Below are 12908 nucleotides of genomic sequence, written 5' to 3' on the forward strand. Positions count from 1 at the left end.
TTAACTTGTGTTAAAATGTTCATATTCACAGACTGGTCCGAATTCGTTTATGAAATGGTAGGCAGTTTTGTAAAAATCACCATAAATCGTAGAAAAATCGTATGGAGATGTGCAAGTAGTCATTTTAAAGGTATGAACCTGAACTATTTGCATATTACATAGTTTTGAAAGACATTAAGTTTAAGATAGTCAAAACAGTCCGTGAATAAGACTCCACTTTTATGATGAAAGCTGTTGTTTGAGTTTAGTTAAGTTTTTGGTGTTTTAACTTGTATTACCCCCACCCCCACCCCCTAAAACTTGAAGAAAACATGAAAATATAGGGGTATGAACTCATCTTGAGTGATTTCAGTAGATGGATGATGGAGAAAAGAAGTGTTCAACTCAAGAACACTTGGGAGATGCTTGAAGATTTGAAGATCTAACAACAAATATGACGATATTTGTGTAAGCAATCTATGATTTGGATGAAGGATAGTAGAATATATAAGTGTAGGAGGAAGATACTTACCAAATGTAGAAGAAAATCTTGGAGAATAGCCTTGAATCTCGAAATTTAGAGAGAGAAAGTGAGAGAGAATGAAGTTTGTTCTTTGGTGGAAAATGAGAGAAATGTGAGGAGAGAGGAGGGATTTCCAGCGCTTGACCAAGTGTGTGGCTGAAAAATGGTGGGAAAAGTACTATGGAATGACTAGGTATGGAGGAAGGACAAGGGGTTGTACTATGAAGGTATGGGGAGGTTGCTTGTGTCCTTGTCCAAAGGATAAGTCAACACTCCACCTAAATATCTCAGCAAATAGATTTTATTCTTAGGCAAGGATTTTCCCCAAATATAGATAAAATATGAATATTTAGGGTTTTATATGTCAAAATATGAGTTTGGGTGAAAATCCCACGTTAAAATAATTAAAAACGGGCTTAAAATGCTAAAAATATTGAAAACCGGGTGGAATTTGCTGAAATCCGAAATTGGGGCCGAAGGTCGCGAAGGCTCGGTCTTAGCAGCACTAGAACCGAAGGTAGAAGAGGAACCGAGAGTAGGGTTCGGCTGCGCAGGATCGCCTCTCGGACCGAATGTGCAGTCCTCTCGGACCGAAGGTGGGAAGGGAAGAGCCAAAGGTCAGGTCTCGGTTCGGAATTGTCAGGGGACCGAAATAGACTGAACCCTCGGTCCATTTCGGCTGAGAGGGTTTCGGTTCTGATGCAAGGTTTCGGTTCTCAGGAGGTTCGGTTCCTAAGAAGGGTTCGGCTCCTTAATAGGGTTCGGCTCCTTAAGAGGTTTCGGTTCCTTAAGAGGGTTCGGCTCCTTAAGGCTGTTTTTTGCGTAGACTTCTGTTTTCGAGCTGTTTTCGTCAAATTCGAGGGTCGGGATGCCCCGAGTGATTATAAAACGTTGAGAGAGATTTTGAGAGATTTGGGAGAGATTTCATACTCTTGGAGAGATTTCTCATACAGAGAGAGATCTGGGAGAGATTTCTCATGCAGAGAGAGATGTGGGAGAGATTTCACACACTTAGAGAGATTTGGGAGAGATTTCACATTCTTAGAGAGATTTCTCATATAGAGAGAGATCTGGGAGAGATTTCACATACTTGGAGAGATTTGGGAGAGATTTCCCATTCTTGGAGAGATTTCTCATACAGAGAGAGATCTGGGAGAGATTTCACATACTTGGAGAGATTTGGGAGAGATTTCCCATTCTTGGAGAGATTTCTCATATAGAGAGAGATTTGGGAGAGATTTCACATTCTTGGTGAGATTTCTCATACAGAGAGAGATCTGGGAGAGATTTCACATACTTGGAGAGATTTGGGAGAGATTTCCCATTCTTGGAGAGATTTCTCATACAGAGAGAGATTTGGGAGAGATTTCACATACTTGGAGAGATTTCTCCTACTTAGAGAGTTTTGGGAGAGTTAGAGTGAAAGAGATTGGGAGAGACTTCTTTTGTGACCTTTTTGAGTGTTTGGCTTCGCAAAGCAAGGTTTGTAAACCTCGTTAAGTCTCGTTATGATTGTTATATGCCCCCGAGGGGTATGGAATAACGTTTTATCGAGTAGTTCCATCACTTGTCCTGATTAGGGTTTAAGATTTTCGAACACGTGAAAACTCTAAGTGATACTTTGTATTAAGATTGCGAGTTGCTCAATAAGAAACATAATGGAAACCCTAATATACAAGGGTTAGATGAGTTGACCGGTTTGACTTGTTGACTTTAGTTGACTTTGACTTGGCCAAAAATTGACGGTTGTCACAATTTAGAACCCAACCTTTATACCAAAACCTCAATGCTCATATTTGTATCTGTAATTCCTAAATACTTCCCAAGCCTAAATACTCACAATCCTTATGAACCTTCACCCCTTAATTTATATGACATTCATTTTTGCAACCCTCCGAATCCATCCTCAGAAATCTTTCTTAACCTCAAGGTATTTATGGTTAAGTTACCCAAACTGTAACACCCCGACTCCCAGGTATATTTAAAAATCTTTTATTCATTTTATTGAAGGTGCTCGACGAGTTGGAGGCCCCAACTCGTCATGTCGAACCTAGTCAGACCCGCATGATTTTATGACTTCTACTCGACGAGTCGGAGGACCCCGACTCGACGAGTAGAGGCTGTGCATGGCAACCCTAAATTTTAGGGTTTGCACCCCTATTTAAAGAACTTATGGGCCGTTTCTAGCCTCCCTTATCGTCATTACTCCCAGATGAAACCCTAGATCGAGTCTTAAACCCCTATTGTGTGTGTTGAGAGCTTAGAAGGTGTTATTTGTTGATCTTGGAAGGGAATCTTGAAGAGTGAGGAGCTTGGATCGAAAAGGAGGAAGTGGATATGTCATCTACTTTGTTTTGGCAACTAACCTGAGGTAATAAGGCTAATACCTTGACCCTTTCATACTTAGATATTCTTCCATGGACATTTATGGTCATTTTAGGGGTTTAATGGAGCCACCCTTGGGTTTGAGCTTGTCACAAGGACATGGTCACATATCTGGACTCTTCTAGGTCCCAAATTCATAAAGCTATCAACTCTACCTTGTATTGACCTCTCACCAAGCCCTAAACCTCATTCTAGACTTGGTTTTGGTGTTCTAAGCCTTTAAGACCTTACATGCACGTAAAGTTTGCAACTTTACGTGGAATCTGTGCCTTAGGAAGCTAGATCTACAATTTGGAGCTTTGGGGTAGCTTAAAAAAGTCTGAATAAGAAATGGACTGAAGGGACTCGACGAGTTGCATGGTTAACTCGACGAGTCCGATGAAGATTGGTCGTTGTTGGTTTCTGCATGAACTCGGCGTGTCAGTGAGACGATTCGACGAATCAGTTAGGGTTTTCCCGACATTTGGACACACATGGACTCGACGAGTTGTCTGGAAGGACTCGACGAGTCAGTGAACTGCACTCGACGAGTTGGGTCAACATGGACTGTTGACCTTGACCGTTGAGTTTGACTTTGACCAAGGGATTGACCAGTTTGACTTCTGGGGGTATTTTAGTAATTTGGGAATTTATGGAAGTAGATCATTGGTGGATGTAGGTGTTGGAGTTGGAGCTGTATTTGGAGGAGTTTGACATTATCATTCCGAGCTACTTGTGAGGTGAGTTGTCCTCACTATACTAACAGGGTCGAAGGCACCAATGCCGACCCTTTTCAGATTTATATCTGGGTTTATTGCATGATATACTTATTGATTTGGATCCTGGTAGTTAGGAAGGTGATATGCTTAGTGACCTGGTTAGGTCGGTATCCTGGTATATAGGATAATGCTATGTTAGTGACCAGTTAGGTCGATATCCTGATATATAGGATAATGCTATGTTAGTGACCGGTTAGGTCGGTATCTTGGTTATAGGATGTTGCTATGATTAGTGATCTGTTAGATCGGTTTGACTGATATATACATGTTAGCGTATGATATTTATGTGCGCATGATTGTTTGATTGGGGTTGGGTTAAGGCGGTCCTGCTTTGTGCTGAAGGCCAACATACCCTGGGCGGACCGGATAGACTGCAGACCTGAGAGGGCATATTAGTCAGGCCGAAGGCCCGGCGAGCGGACCGGATCGGCTGAAGGCCCTGAGAGGAGGTCCAAACGTGTCGAAGGCTCGGAGAGCGGTCCAGATAGACTGAAGGCCTGCGTGGCGGTCCATTCAGGCTGATGGCTCACTATGCATGTTGTTTGTTTGTATGATATGATTATGATTGTATGGCGTTGGTATTTTGGGGGAACTCACTAAGCTTCGTGCTTACAATTGTTGATTTTGTTTCAGGTACTTCTGACGATCGCGGGAAGGCGAAGGCATGATCGTACACCTCCTTATGTTTTCATGATTTGATTCTGGAATACTCTGACACTAAACTATTTTGAAAACAAGTTTTGTAATAATTATTGGTTTTGAATGATATAAAAAGTTTTAAACTGGCTTAATTTTATGGATGTTACAAGTTCGTATTAGAGCCTTGGTTTGAGTGAATTGGAGGAAACACTTGTGTGTCTCTAGTCTCAAACTAAGGACAAGATTTTAAAATGATTTTTCAAATGGTTTTCAAAATAATAAAGGAGGATGCAAGTGTACGATCAGCCGGAGCCAGTAAGTAGACCCCAAAATACCTTATGGATTACTTGATTTTGTGATATGTTAGAAGAACATGCTAGTACTAGGCTAGGGATCTTCAGGAATTGCATGATAGAATTGCATGATTATATGATGCCTGGTAGCCTAGGATTTTTCCTTATATGAAATTGGCATCATTACTGTAGTTGCTTAGTGTATGCATCACGGTCGTACATAATTAAGATCTTATAGCCTGAGAATGTTTGGTTTGACCTTATTTCTTGTTCTTGTTTGATGAAGAGCTTAGGGTAGGATCAGGTATTCGAAAGTCTATAGGGTCCAACGTTATGTATGGCTAGCATACACGAGTGCTGCAGGGTTGGTGGAAGTTTCATGGGTAGGTTGTGCGAGGTCGGTAGGCCAGTATGAGATAGTTAGCATTCCTTAGGAGTGAGGATTGAGCGCTTGCTATGTTCATGTATATTGTTAGGGCGTTGTGATGATACTCGAGACAAATATGGGTAGGTGTGGAAGATAGTATGGGCCCGTACTACTGAAAGCACAGGATCCATACGCGTAGCAAGGAATTCACAACCCCTAGGGTTTAGTTGGGAGTTGGTTACCTGTTATTTATACGAATTATCTGATATTTTCCTTGTGTATTTTCAGTATGGTGGTTACGAGATGCTTTGTGACTGGATCCGGATCAAGATCAGGAGATGGCGGTCAGAAGGGGCCGGCAGTGCCCGAGGTTGTTGGTCAAATGAGGTCGGATGAGCTGGACGCTAGGATTCGAGAGATCCTGCATGATGAGGTTGCTACTCTGTTCCGGGCACAGCTGCCGAAGATGTTTGGGTCTATTAATACCGCCATGGTTGAGTATTTCGACGAGCCCTATGCAGTCCTTGCGGAGATGGCTGCCGCAGCAGCTGTATCAACTGTAACGACGATAGGGGGATGAGCTAGTCGGGCTTTTCAGTACCGGGACTTCGATAACACGAAGCCCCCGACATTTGATGGGACTATAGATCCGATCAGATCCATGAGGTGGCTATCTGTCGTGGAGGGTTGTTTCTTCACGTGCTTACGTCCTGCTGACCAGAAGGTCAGATGTGCCCTGAACCTGCTGAGCTCCTGAGCAAAGGACTGGTGGAGGTTGATGACTGGGTCTTACACTGATGATTAGAGAGCTACGGTTACTTGGGAGCAGTTCAGGGTTATGTTCCATGCTCGCTACATTCCACGGGTCGAGCGAGAATGATTAGCTCAGGAGTTCTTGGAGTTGACACATGATGGTGAGACGGTGACGAAGATCACCAGTATGTTCATGGAGAGGGCGATGTTCTGCCCAGAGTTTGCTTCTGAGCAGGCTTAGATGACACGTTATCTGAGCATGCTCAAGACTGAGATCCGTCAGTTTGTTGCTACCCAACGATGTAATAATTTGTTGGAGTTACAGGAGGCCGCTAGGCGGAGGGAGCTTTAGATTGAGTTACAACTGAGAGAGCAGAGGCGGGCCCCGATGCAGTCACAGCCGGCGCCAAAGCGGTATAAGACCGCTGATTCCATGTCAGGGGGACAGCAGGGCCGCACTTGTGGCAAGTGCGGGAAGGGTCACTCAGGGGTTTGTAGATCGAGCAGTATGTGCCGTAAATGCGGCAAGGAGGGGCATTTTTTGAGGGATTGTCGCCAGACGGCCCCGGTTCAGGATATAAGGATCTGCTACCACTGCGATCAAGTTGGTCATGTGAAGAGCAACTGTCCGCAGCTCGTTGCCAGGCCGGCGAAGGCTCCAACGCCGGCTACACTGAGGATTACTGACGAGAGTCAGGGTAGAGCAGCGTCCCCGAGTGCTCAGGGACGTGCCTTCAAGCTAACAACTGAGGAGGCTAGGGAAGCACCAAACGTGTTTGCTGGTATGTTTTCTATCCCTTATCTTACTGATTATATTTGTTTTATGTGTATATGTGTTGTACCATGTTAGGTACATTCTTAGTGAACTCCTTACATGCTTTGGTATTATTCGACTCGGGGGCGAATTGGTCGTTTGTCTCTCAGACATTTAGTAGGGAGTTCGGTGTGCCAGTAAGAGAGTTAGAGTGTCTGTTGCGAGTCTCTATCGCCAACGAACATAGGGTTTCCTCTTCTTCAGTCTATCAGGGTTGCGTGTTGGAGATCTTAGGGGTATATTTCCCGATAGACTTGATTCTGATTCCCATGAGGGATGTGTGTGTGATTGTGGGTATGGACTGGCTTAGTCGCTTCGGTACCATGATCGACTGCGAGGGTCAGCGAGTGGTAGTTCGAACCCCAAGTGGGGGAGAACTGATTGTCTACGACGAGGGTACTAGATTGGGATCAGGGTTTTGTTCAGCTGCCAGGGCTCGGCAGTACATTCAGCATGGGTGTGTGAGTTATTTAGCGTACGTGGTGGGTACACGGGTCATGGATCAGACCACGGTTTCATAGGTTCCAGTAGTCAGGGAGTTCGCTGACGTGTTTCCGGAGGAGATACCCGGAGTGCCTCCGGAGAGGCAGGTCGAGTTCAGGATCGACCTAGTGCCAGGTGTGGCCCCTATCGCCAAGGCTCCATACCGGTTGGCACCAACGTAGATGCAGGAGCTGTTATCACAGATGTAGGAACTACTGGGCAAGCAGTTCGTTTGTCCGAGCAGTTCTCCGTGGGGAGCGCCGATCCTCTTCGTCAGAAAGAAGGATGGTTCACACCGGATGTGCATTGACTACCGAGAGTTGAACAAGTTAACGGTGAAGAACCGTTATCCACTCCCGAGGATAGATGATCTTTTTGATCAGTTGCAGGGGGCATCTTGGTTCTCCAAGATAGACCTGAGGTCCGGGTACCATCAGGTCAGGGTTAGGGAGGAGGACGTGGAGAAGACCGCATTCCAGACTCGTTATGGACATCACGAGTTCGTGGTGATGCTGTTTGGGCTCACCAACGTGTCGAAGGTATTTATGGACCTGATGAATCGGGTCTGCATACCGATGCTCGATTGCTTGGTCATTGTGTTCATAGACGATATCTTGGTGTACTGCAAGACCCAAGAGCAGCATGAGGAACATCTTCGGGAGCTATTGGGAGTTTTGAGGCGGGACCGACTTTATGCCAAGTTCTCGAAGTGCGAGTTTTGGTTACGAGAGGTTCAGTTCCTTGGACATCTCGTTAACCAGGAGAGGATTTTGGTCGATCCGGCCAAATTCGAGGCAGTTATGTAGTGGGAGGTTCCGATATCTCCCTCGGATATCAGGAGCTTCTTGGGATTGGCAGGGTACTACCGGAGATTCATACAGGATCTCTCCAAGATTGCAGTACCCCTCACTCATCTGACGAGGAAGGGGGTGGATTTCCGGTGGGGCCTTGCGCAGCAGAGGGCATTTGAGACCCTCAGACAGCGACTTTGCGAGGCTCCAATCTTAACTCTCCCGGAGGGAGTCGTGGATTTTGTAGTGTTTTGTGATGCATCCATCATGGGACTAGGAGCGGTCCTCATGCAGAGAGGACGGGTGATAGCCTACGTGCCGCGACAGTTGAAGCCGCCAGAGACGAGATACCCTACTCATGATCTGGAGTTGGGAGCGGTGGTATTCGCTCTCAAGATTTGGAGACATTACCTCTATGGGGTCCGATGTACCATATACACGGACCACAAGAGTTTGAGACACATCATGGATCAGCCGAACCTGAACATGAGACATCGCAGGTGGCTGGATGTAGTCAAGGACTGTGACTGTGAGATCCATTACCACCCAGGTAAAGCGAACGTGGTTGCGTACGCGCTGAGCCGCAAGTCAGCTGGATCTTTTACTCCAGTGACATGTATGAGGATATTGGTGGATTCTCCACTTGTGAGCTTGATCAGGGAAGCTCATGCTGAGGGTATGTGTCAGGAGAATTTAAAGCTTGAGAAGATTAGGGTTGAGAACACCCGGTTTGTGTAGGATAGCCGGGGATTATTGAACCGTTATGGTCGGGTCTGGGTTCCGATGTATGGTGGGGTCAGACAGATTGTTCTGGAGGAGGCTCCTAAGTCGCGCTTCTCTATTCACCCGGGGGCCACCAAGATGTACCGGGATTTGCGATTGAGTTACTGGTGGCCATGCATGAAGAGGGAGATTGCATGGTATGTTGAGAGGTGCTTGACCTGCCGGATGGTCAAGGCCGACCATCAGAGGCCGCATGGTCAGCTGCAGCATCTGGAGATTCTCATGTGGAAATGGGAGCAGATCACAATGGATTTTATTGTTGGATAAGGTGTCTAAGTCCATAACTATATTTGGTATGTACTTGACCCGGCTTGGCATGGTCCATTTGGGTTGCATGGAATCTCAACAATTGGATAGATAAAATGAGAATAAGGACACTTATGATTTGTTAATATATTCTAATATATATTAATATGAAATCATATTATTTAATTAGTACTGATCAAGAATTAATTTGGAATTAATTTTGTGATCAAAAGAGACTGATTAAATATATAAGGATTGATTATGTAAATCTTTCATTCTTATATAATGGGCTTATGGTCCATGATTCACTGGATTGGGCTAGGACCCATTGGGTGCTCCATGGATGCTCCATGGAGGTTAAAAACCATGGATCATGGGGAAAATTAAAAGCCATGCACATTAGGGTTTACATGGTGTAACCCTACATGTGACACACTATATAAAGAACCTCACATGGAGTAAAATTGACAATAAGACTAAAAGGGTGAGGGCTAGCCGATTTTGTGATCAAGTGTTCTTCTCTCAAGTTATTCCAAGAGTTGTGGTGTTGTGTGAAACATTTGAGGCATCACATTTGGGGTGTTAGGCTCACAAGGTCTTAAGGAATCCAAGCAACAACAAAGGTATGTCATTCTACTAGTTTTTATATTACAAGTACCCCATGCCATGCTAGTTAGGATGTGAACCTTGGAAAAATCAAATTTGCATGAATATTAGAGAAAACATAGATCCAAGGCTTCTAGGGTTGCATGTACACCATAGGAGTGTTAGAATGCTCAAAACCCATCATTTATCACCAAGCTGCTGAGGACGGCGACTGGCTATGACGCTATTTGGGTCATCGTGGACCGATTGACCAAGAGCGCCCACCTTTTATCTATACGGGAGAGGTCATCGGCCGAGAAGCTGGCTGACTTGTATATCCATGAGATTGTTGCTCGCCATGGGGTGCCGGTTTCTATTGTCTCAGACCGTGATGTTCGGTTCACCTCCCGTTTCTGGAAAAAGTTCCACGAGGAACTGGGCACGCGGCTGCACTTCAGTACAACCTACCATCCGTAGACAGACGGCCAGAGTGAGCGAACCATACGAACTCTTGAGGATATGCTGAGAGCCTACGTTATTGACTTCGGTGGGAGATGGGACTCCTACCTACCCCTTGCAGAGTTCTCCTACAACAACAACTTTCATTCCAGTATTTGCGATCTGCCATATGAGTTGTTGTATGGACGGAGATGTCGCACCCCTGTCTGTTGGGGTGAGATTGGTCACAGGGTGATGGGATGGACAGAGGTAGTTCCGCAGACTACCGAGAGGATTCAGCAGATCAGACAATGGCTGTAGACCGTTAAGAGTCGGCAGAAGAGCTACGCCGACATGCGCCGATCTGAGCTGGAATTTCAGGTGGGAGACATGGTACTACTGTAAGTCTCACCTTGGAAGGGTGTGATTCGCTTCATGAAGAGGGGGAAATTGGGCCCCCGATACATTGGGCCATTCAGGATCATTGCCAGGGTTGGCAAGGTGGCATATAGACTGGATCTCCTGGAGGAGCTTAGTCAGGTCCAAAACACTTTCCATGTGTCACAGTTGCGAAAGTGCATATCAGATGAGGAGGCAGTGGTATGATTACACGATATATAGGTCAACGAGCGCCTGAATTACATGGAGAGGCCAGTGGCCGTTCTTGAGAGGAAGGTGAAGGATCTACGGAACAAGGAAGTGCCTTTGGTAAATGTACAGTGGTAACACCGGAGGGGATCCGAGTGGACTTGGGAGACAGAGGCAGAGATGCGGGAGCATTACCCCAAGTTATTTACCGCAACAGACTTCGAAGACGAAGTCTAGTTCAAGTGGGGGAGAATTGTAACACCTCGAATCCCAGGTATATTTTAAAAGCTTTTATTCATTTTATTAAAGGAACTCGACAAGTTGGAGGCCCCAACTCGTCGTGTCGAACCTAGTCAGACCCGTATGATTTTATGACTTCTACTCGACGAGTCGGAGGACCCCGACTTGACGAGTAGAGGCTGTGCATGGAAACCCTAAATTTTAGGGTTTGCACCCCTATTTAAAGAACTCATGGGCCGTTTCTAGCCTCCCTTATCATCATTACAGCCAGAGGAAACCCTAGATCGATCCTAAACCCCCATTGTGTGGGTTGAGAGCTTGAAAGGTGTTATTTCATGATCTTGGAAGGGAAACTTGAAGAGTGAGGAGCTTGGATCGAAAAGGAGGAAGTGGATCTGTGATCTACTTCGTTTTGGCAACTAACCTGAGGTAAAAAGCTAATACCTTGCCCCTTTCATACTTAGATCTTCTTCTATGGACATTTATGGTCATTTTGGAGTTTAATGGAGCCATCCTTAGGTTTGAGCTTGTCACAAGGACATGGTCACAGATCTGGACTCCTCTAGGTCCCAAATTCATAAAGCTATCAACTTTATCTTGTATTGACCTCTCACCATGCCCTAAACCTCATTCTGAACTTGGTGTTGGTGTTCTAAGCCTTTAAGACCTTGCATGCACGTAAAGTTTGCAACTTTACGTGGAATATGTGCCTTAGGAAGCTAGATCTACAATTTGGATCTTTGGGGTAGCTTAAAATTGTCTGAATGAGAAATGGACTGAAGGGACTCGACGAGTTGCAAGGTCAACTCGACGAGTCCGATAAAGATTGGCTGTTGTTGGTTTCTGCATGGACTCGGCGAGTCAGTGAGACGACTCGACGAGTCAGTTAGGGTTTTCCCGAAATTTGGACACGCATGGACTCGACGAGTTGTCTAGAAACTCGGCGAGTAAACTAGGGTTTTCACGATTTCTCTAGTTCTGGAAGGACTCGACGAGTAAGTGAAATGCACTTGACGAGTTGGGTCAACATGGACTGTTGACCTTGACCGTTGACTTTGATTTTGACCAAGGGATTGACCAATTTGACTTCTGGGGGTATTTTAGTAATTTGTGAATTTATGGAAGTGGATCATTGGTGGATGTAGGTGTTGGAGTTGGAGCTGTATTTGGAGGAGTTTGACATTAACATTCCGAGCTACTTGTGTGGTGAGTTGTACTCACTATACTAATAGGGTCGAAGGCACCAATGCCGACCCTTTTCGGATTTGTATCCGGGTTTATTGCATGATATGCTTATTGATTTGCATCCTGGTAGTTAGGATGGTAATATGCTTAGTGATCTGGTTAGGTCGGTATCCTGGTATATAGGATAATGCTATTTAGTGACCGGTTAGGTCGGTATCGTGGTTATATGATGTTGCTATGATTAGTGATCTGTTAGATCAGTTTGACTGATATATACATGCTAGCGTATGATATTTATGTGCACATGATTGTTTGATTGGGGTTGGGGTGAACCGGACCTATTTTGTGCTGAAGGCCAACATACCATGGGCGGACCGGAGAGATTGTAGATCCGGTAGAGCATATTAGTCAGGCCGAAGGCCCGGCGAGCGGTCCGGATAGGCTGAAGGCCCTGAAAGGAGGTCCAGACGTGCCGAAGGCTCGGAGAGCGGTCAAGATAGACTGGAGGCCTGCGATGCAGTCCGGATAGACTAAAGGCCCTGAGAGGAGGTTCAGGTACTTCTGACGATCGTGGGAAGGCGAAGGCGTGATCATATACCTCCTTATGTTTTCATGATTTGATTATGGGATACTCTGACACTAAACTATTTTGAAAACAAGTTTTGTAATAATTATTGGTTTTGAATGATTTAAAAAGTTTTAAATTGGCTTGAATTTTGTGGATGTTACACAAACATACATAATATCTAGAAAGAATTACAACTTTGATACCATAATGGAGCTTCTTGAACTCATTTCTTATTTGATATTTTCTCTTTGATCTCTTTCAATTCAACACCTTTTTGTTTGAATTTTGGTATCTTCAACTTTTGATTCTTTAGAATTTTTGTTCTTTTGATCTTCATACTTTGATAGCTCTAACATTCTTTCAACTTTTTTTTTGTAACTTTCTCTCTCTTTTTTTCTTCATATATCTCACTTTTTTCGCTCAAATCCTACATGCTTAAGCAAGGGACCTTAACTTCAACCTTTCTTTGTTAGAGGTATTAGTATAAATG

The sequence above is a fragment of the Lactuca virosa genome, chromosome 5 (assembly GCF_052849685.1).
Source record: "Lactuca virosa cultivar CGN04683 chromosome 5, Lactuca_virosa_CGN04683_v6, whole genome shotgun sequence".
Taxonomy (NCBI): domain Eukaryota; kingdom Viridiplantae; phylum Streptophyta; class Magnoliopsida; order Asterales; family Asteraceae; genus Lactuca; species Lactuca virosa.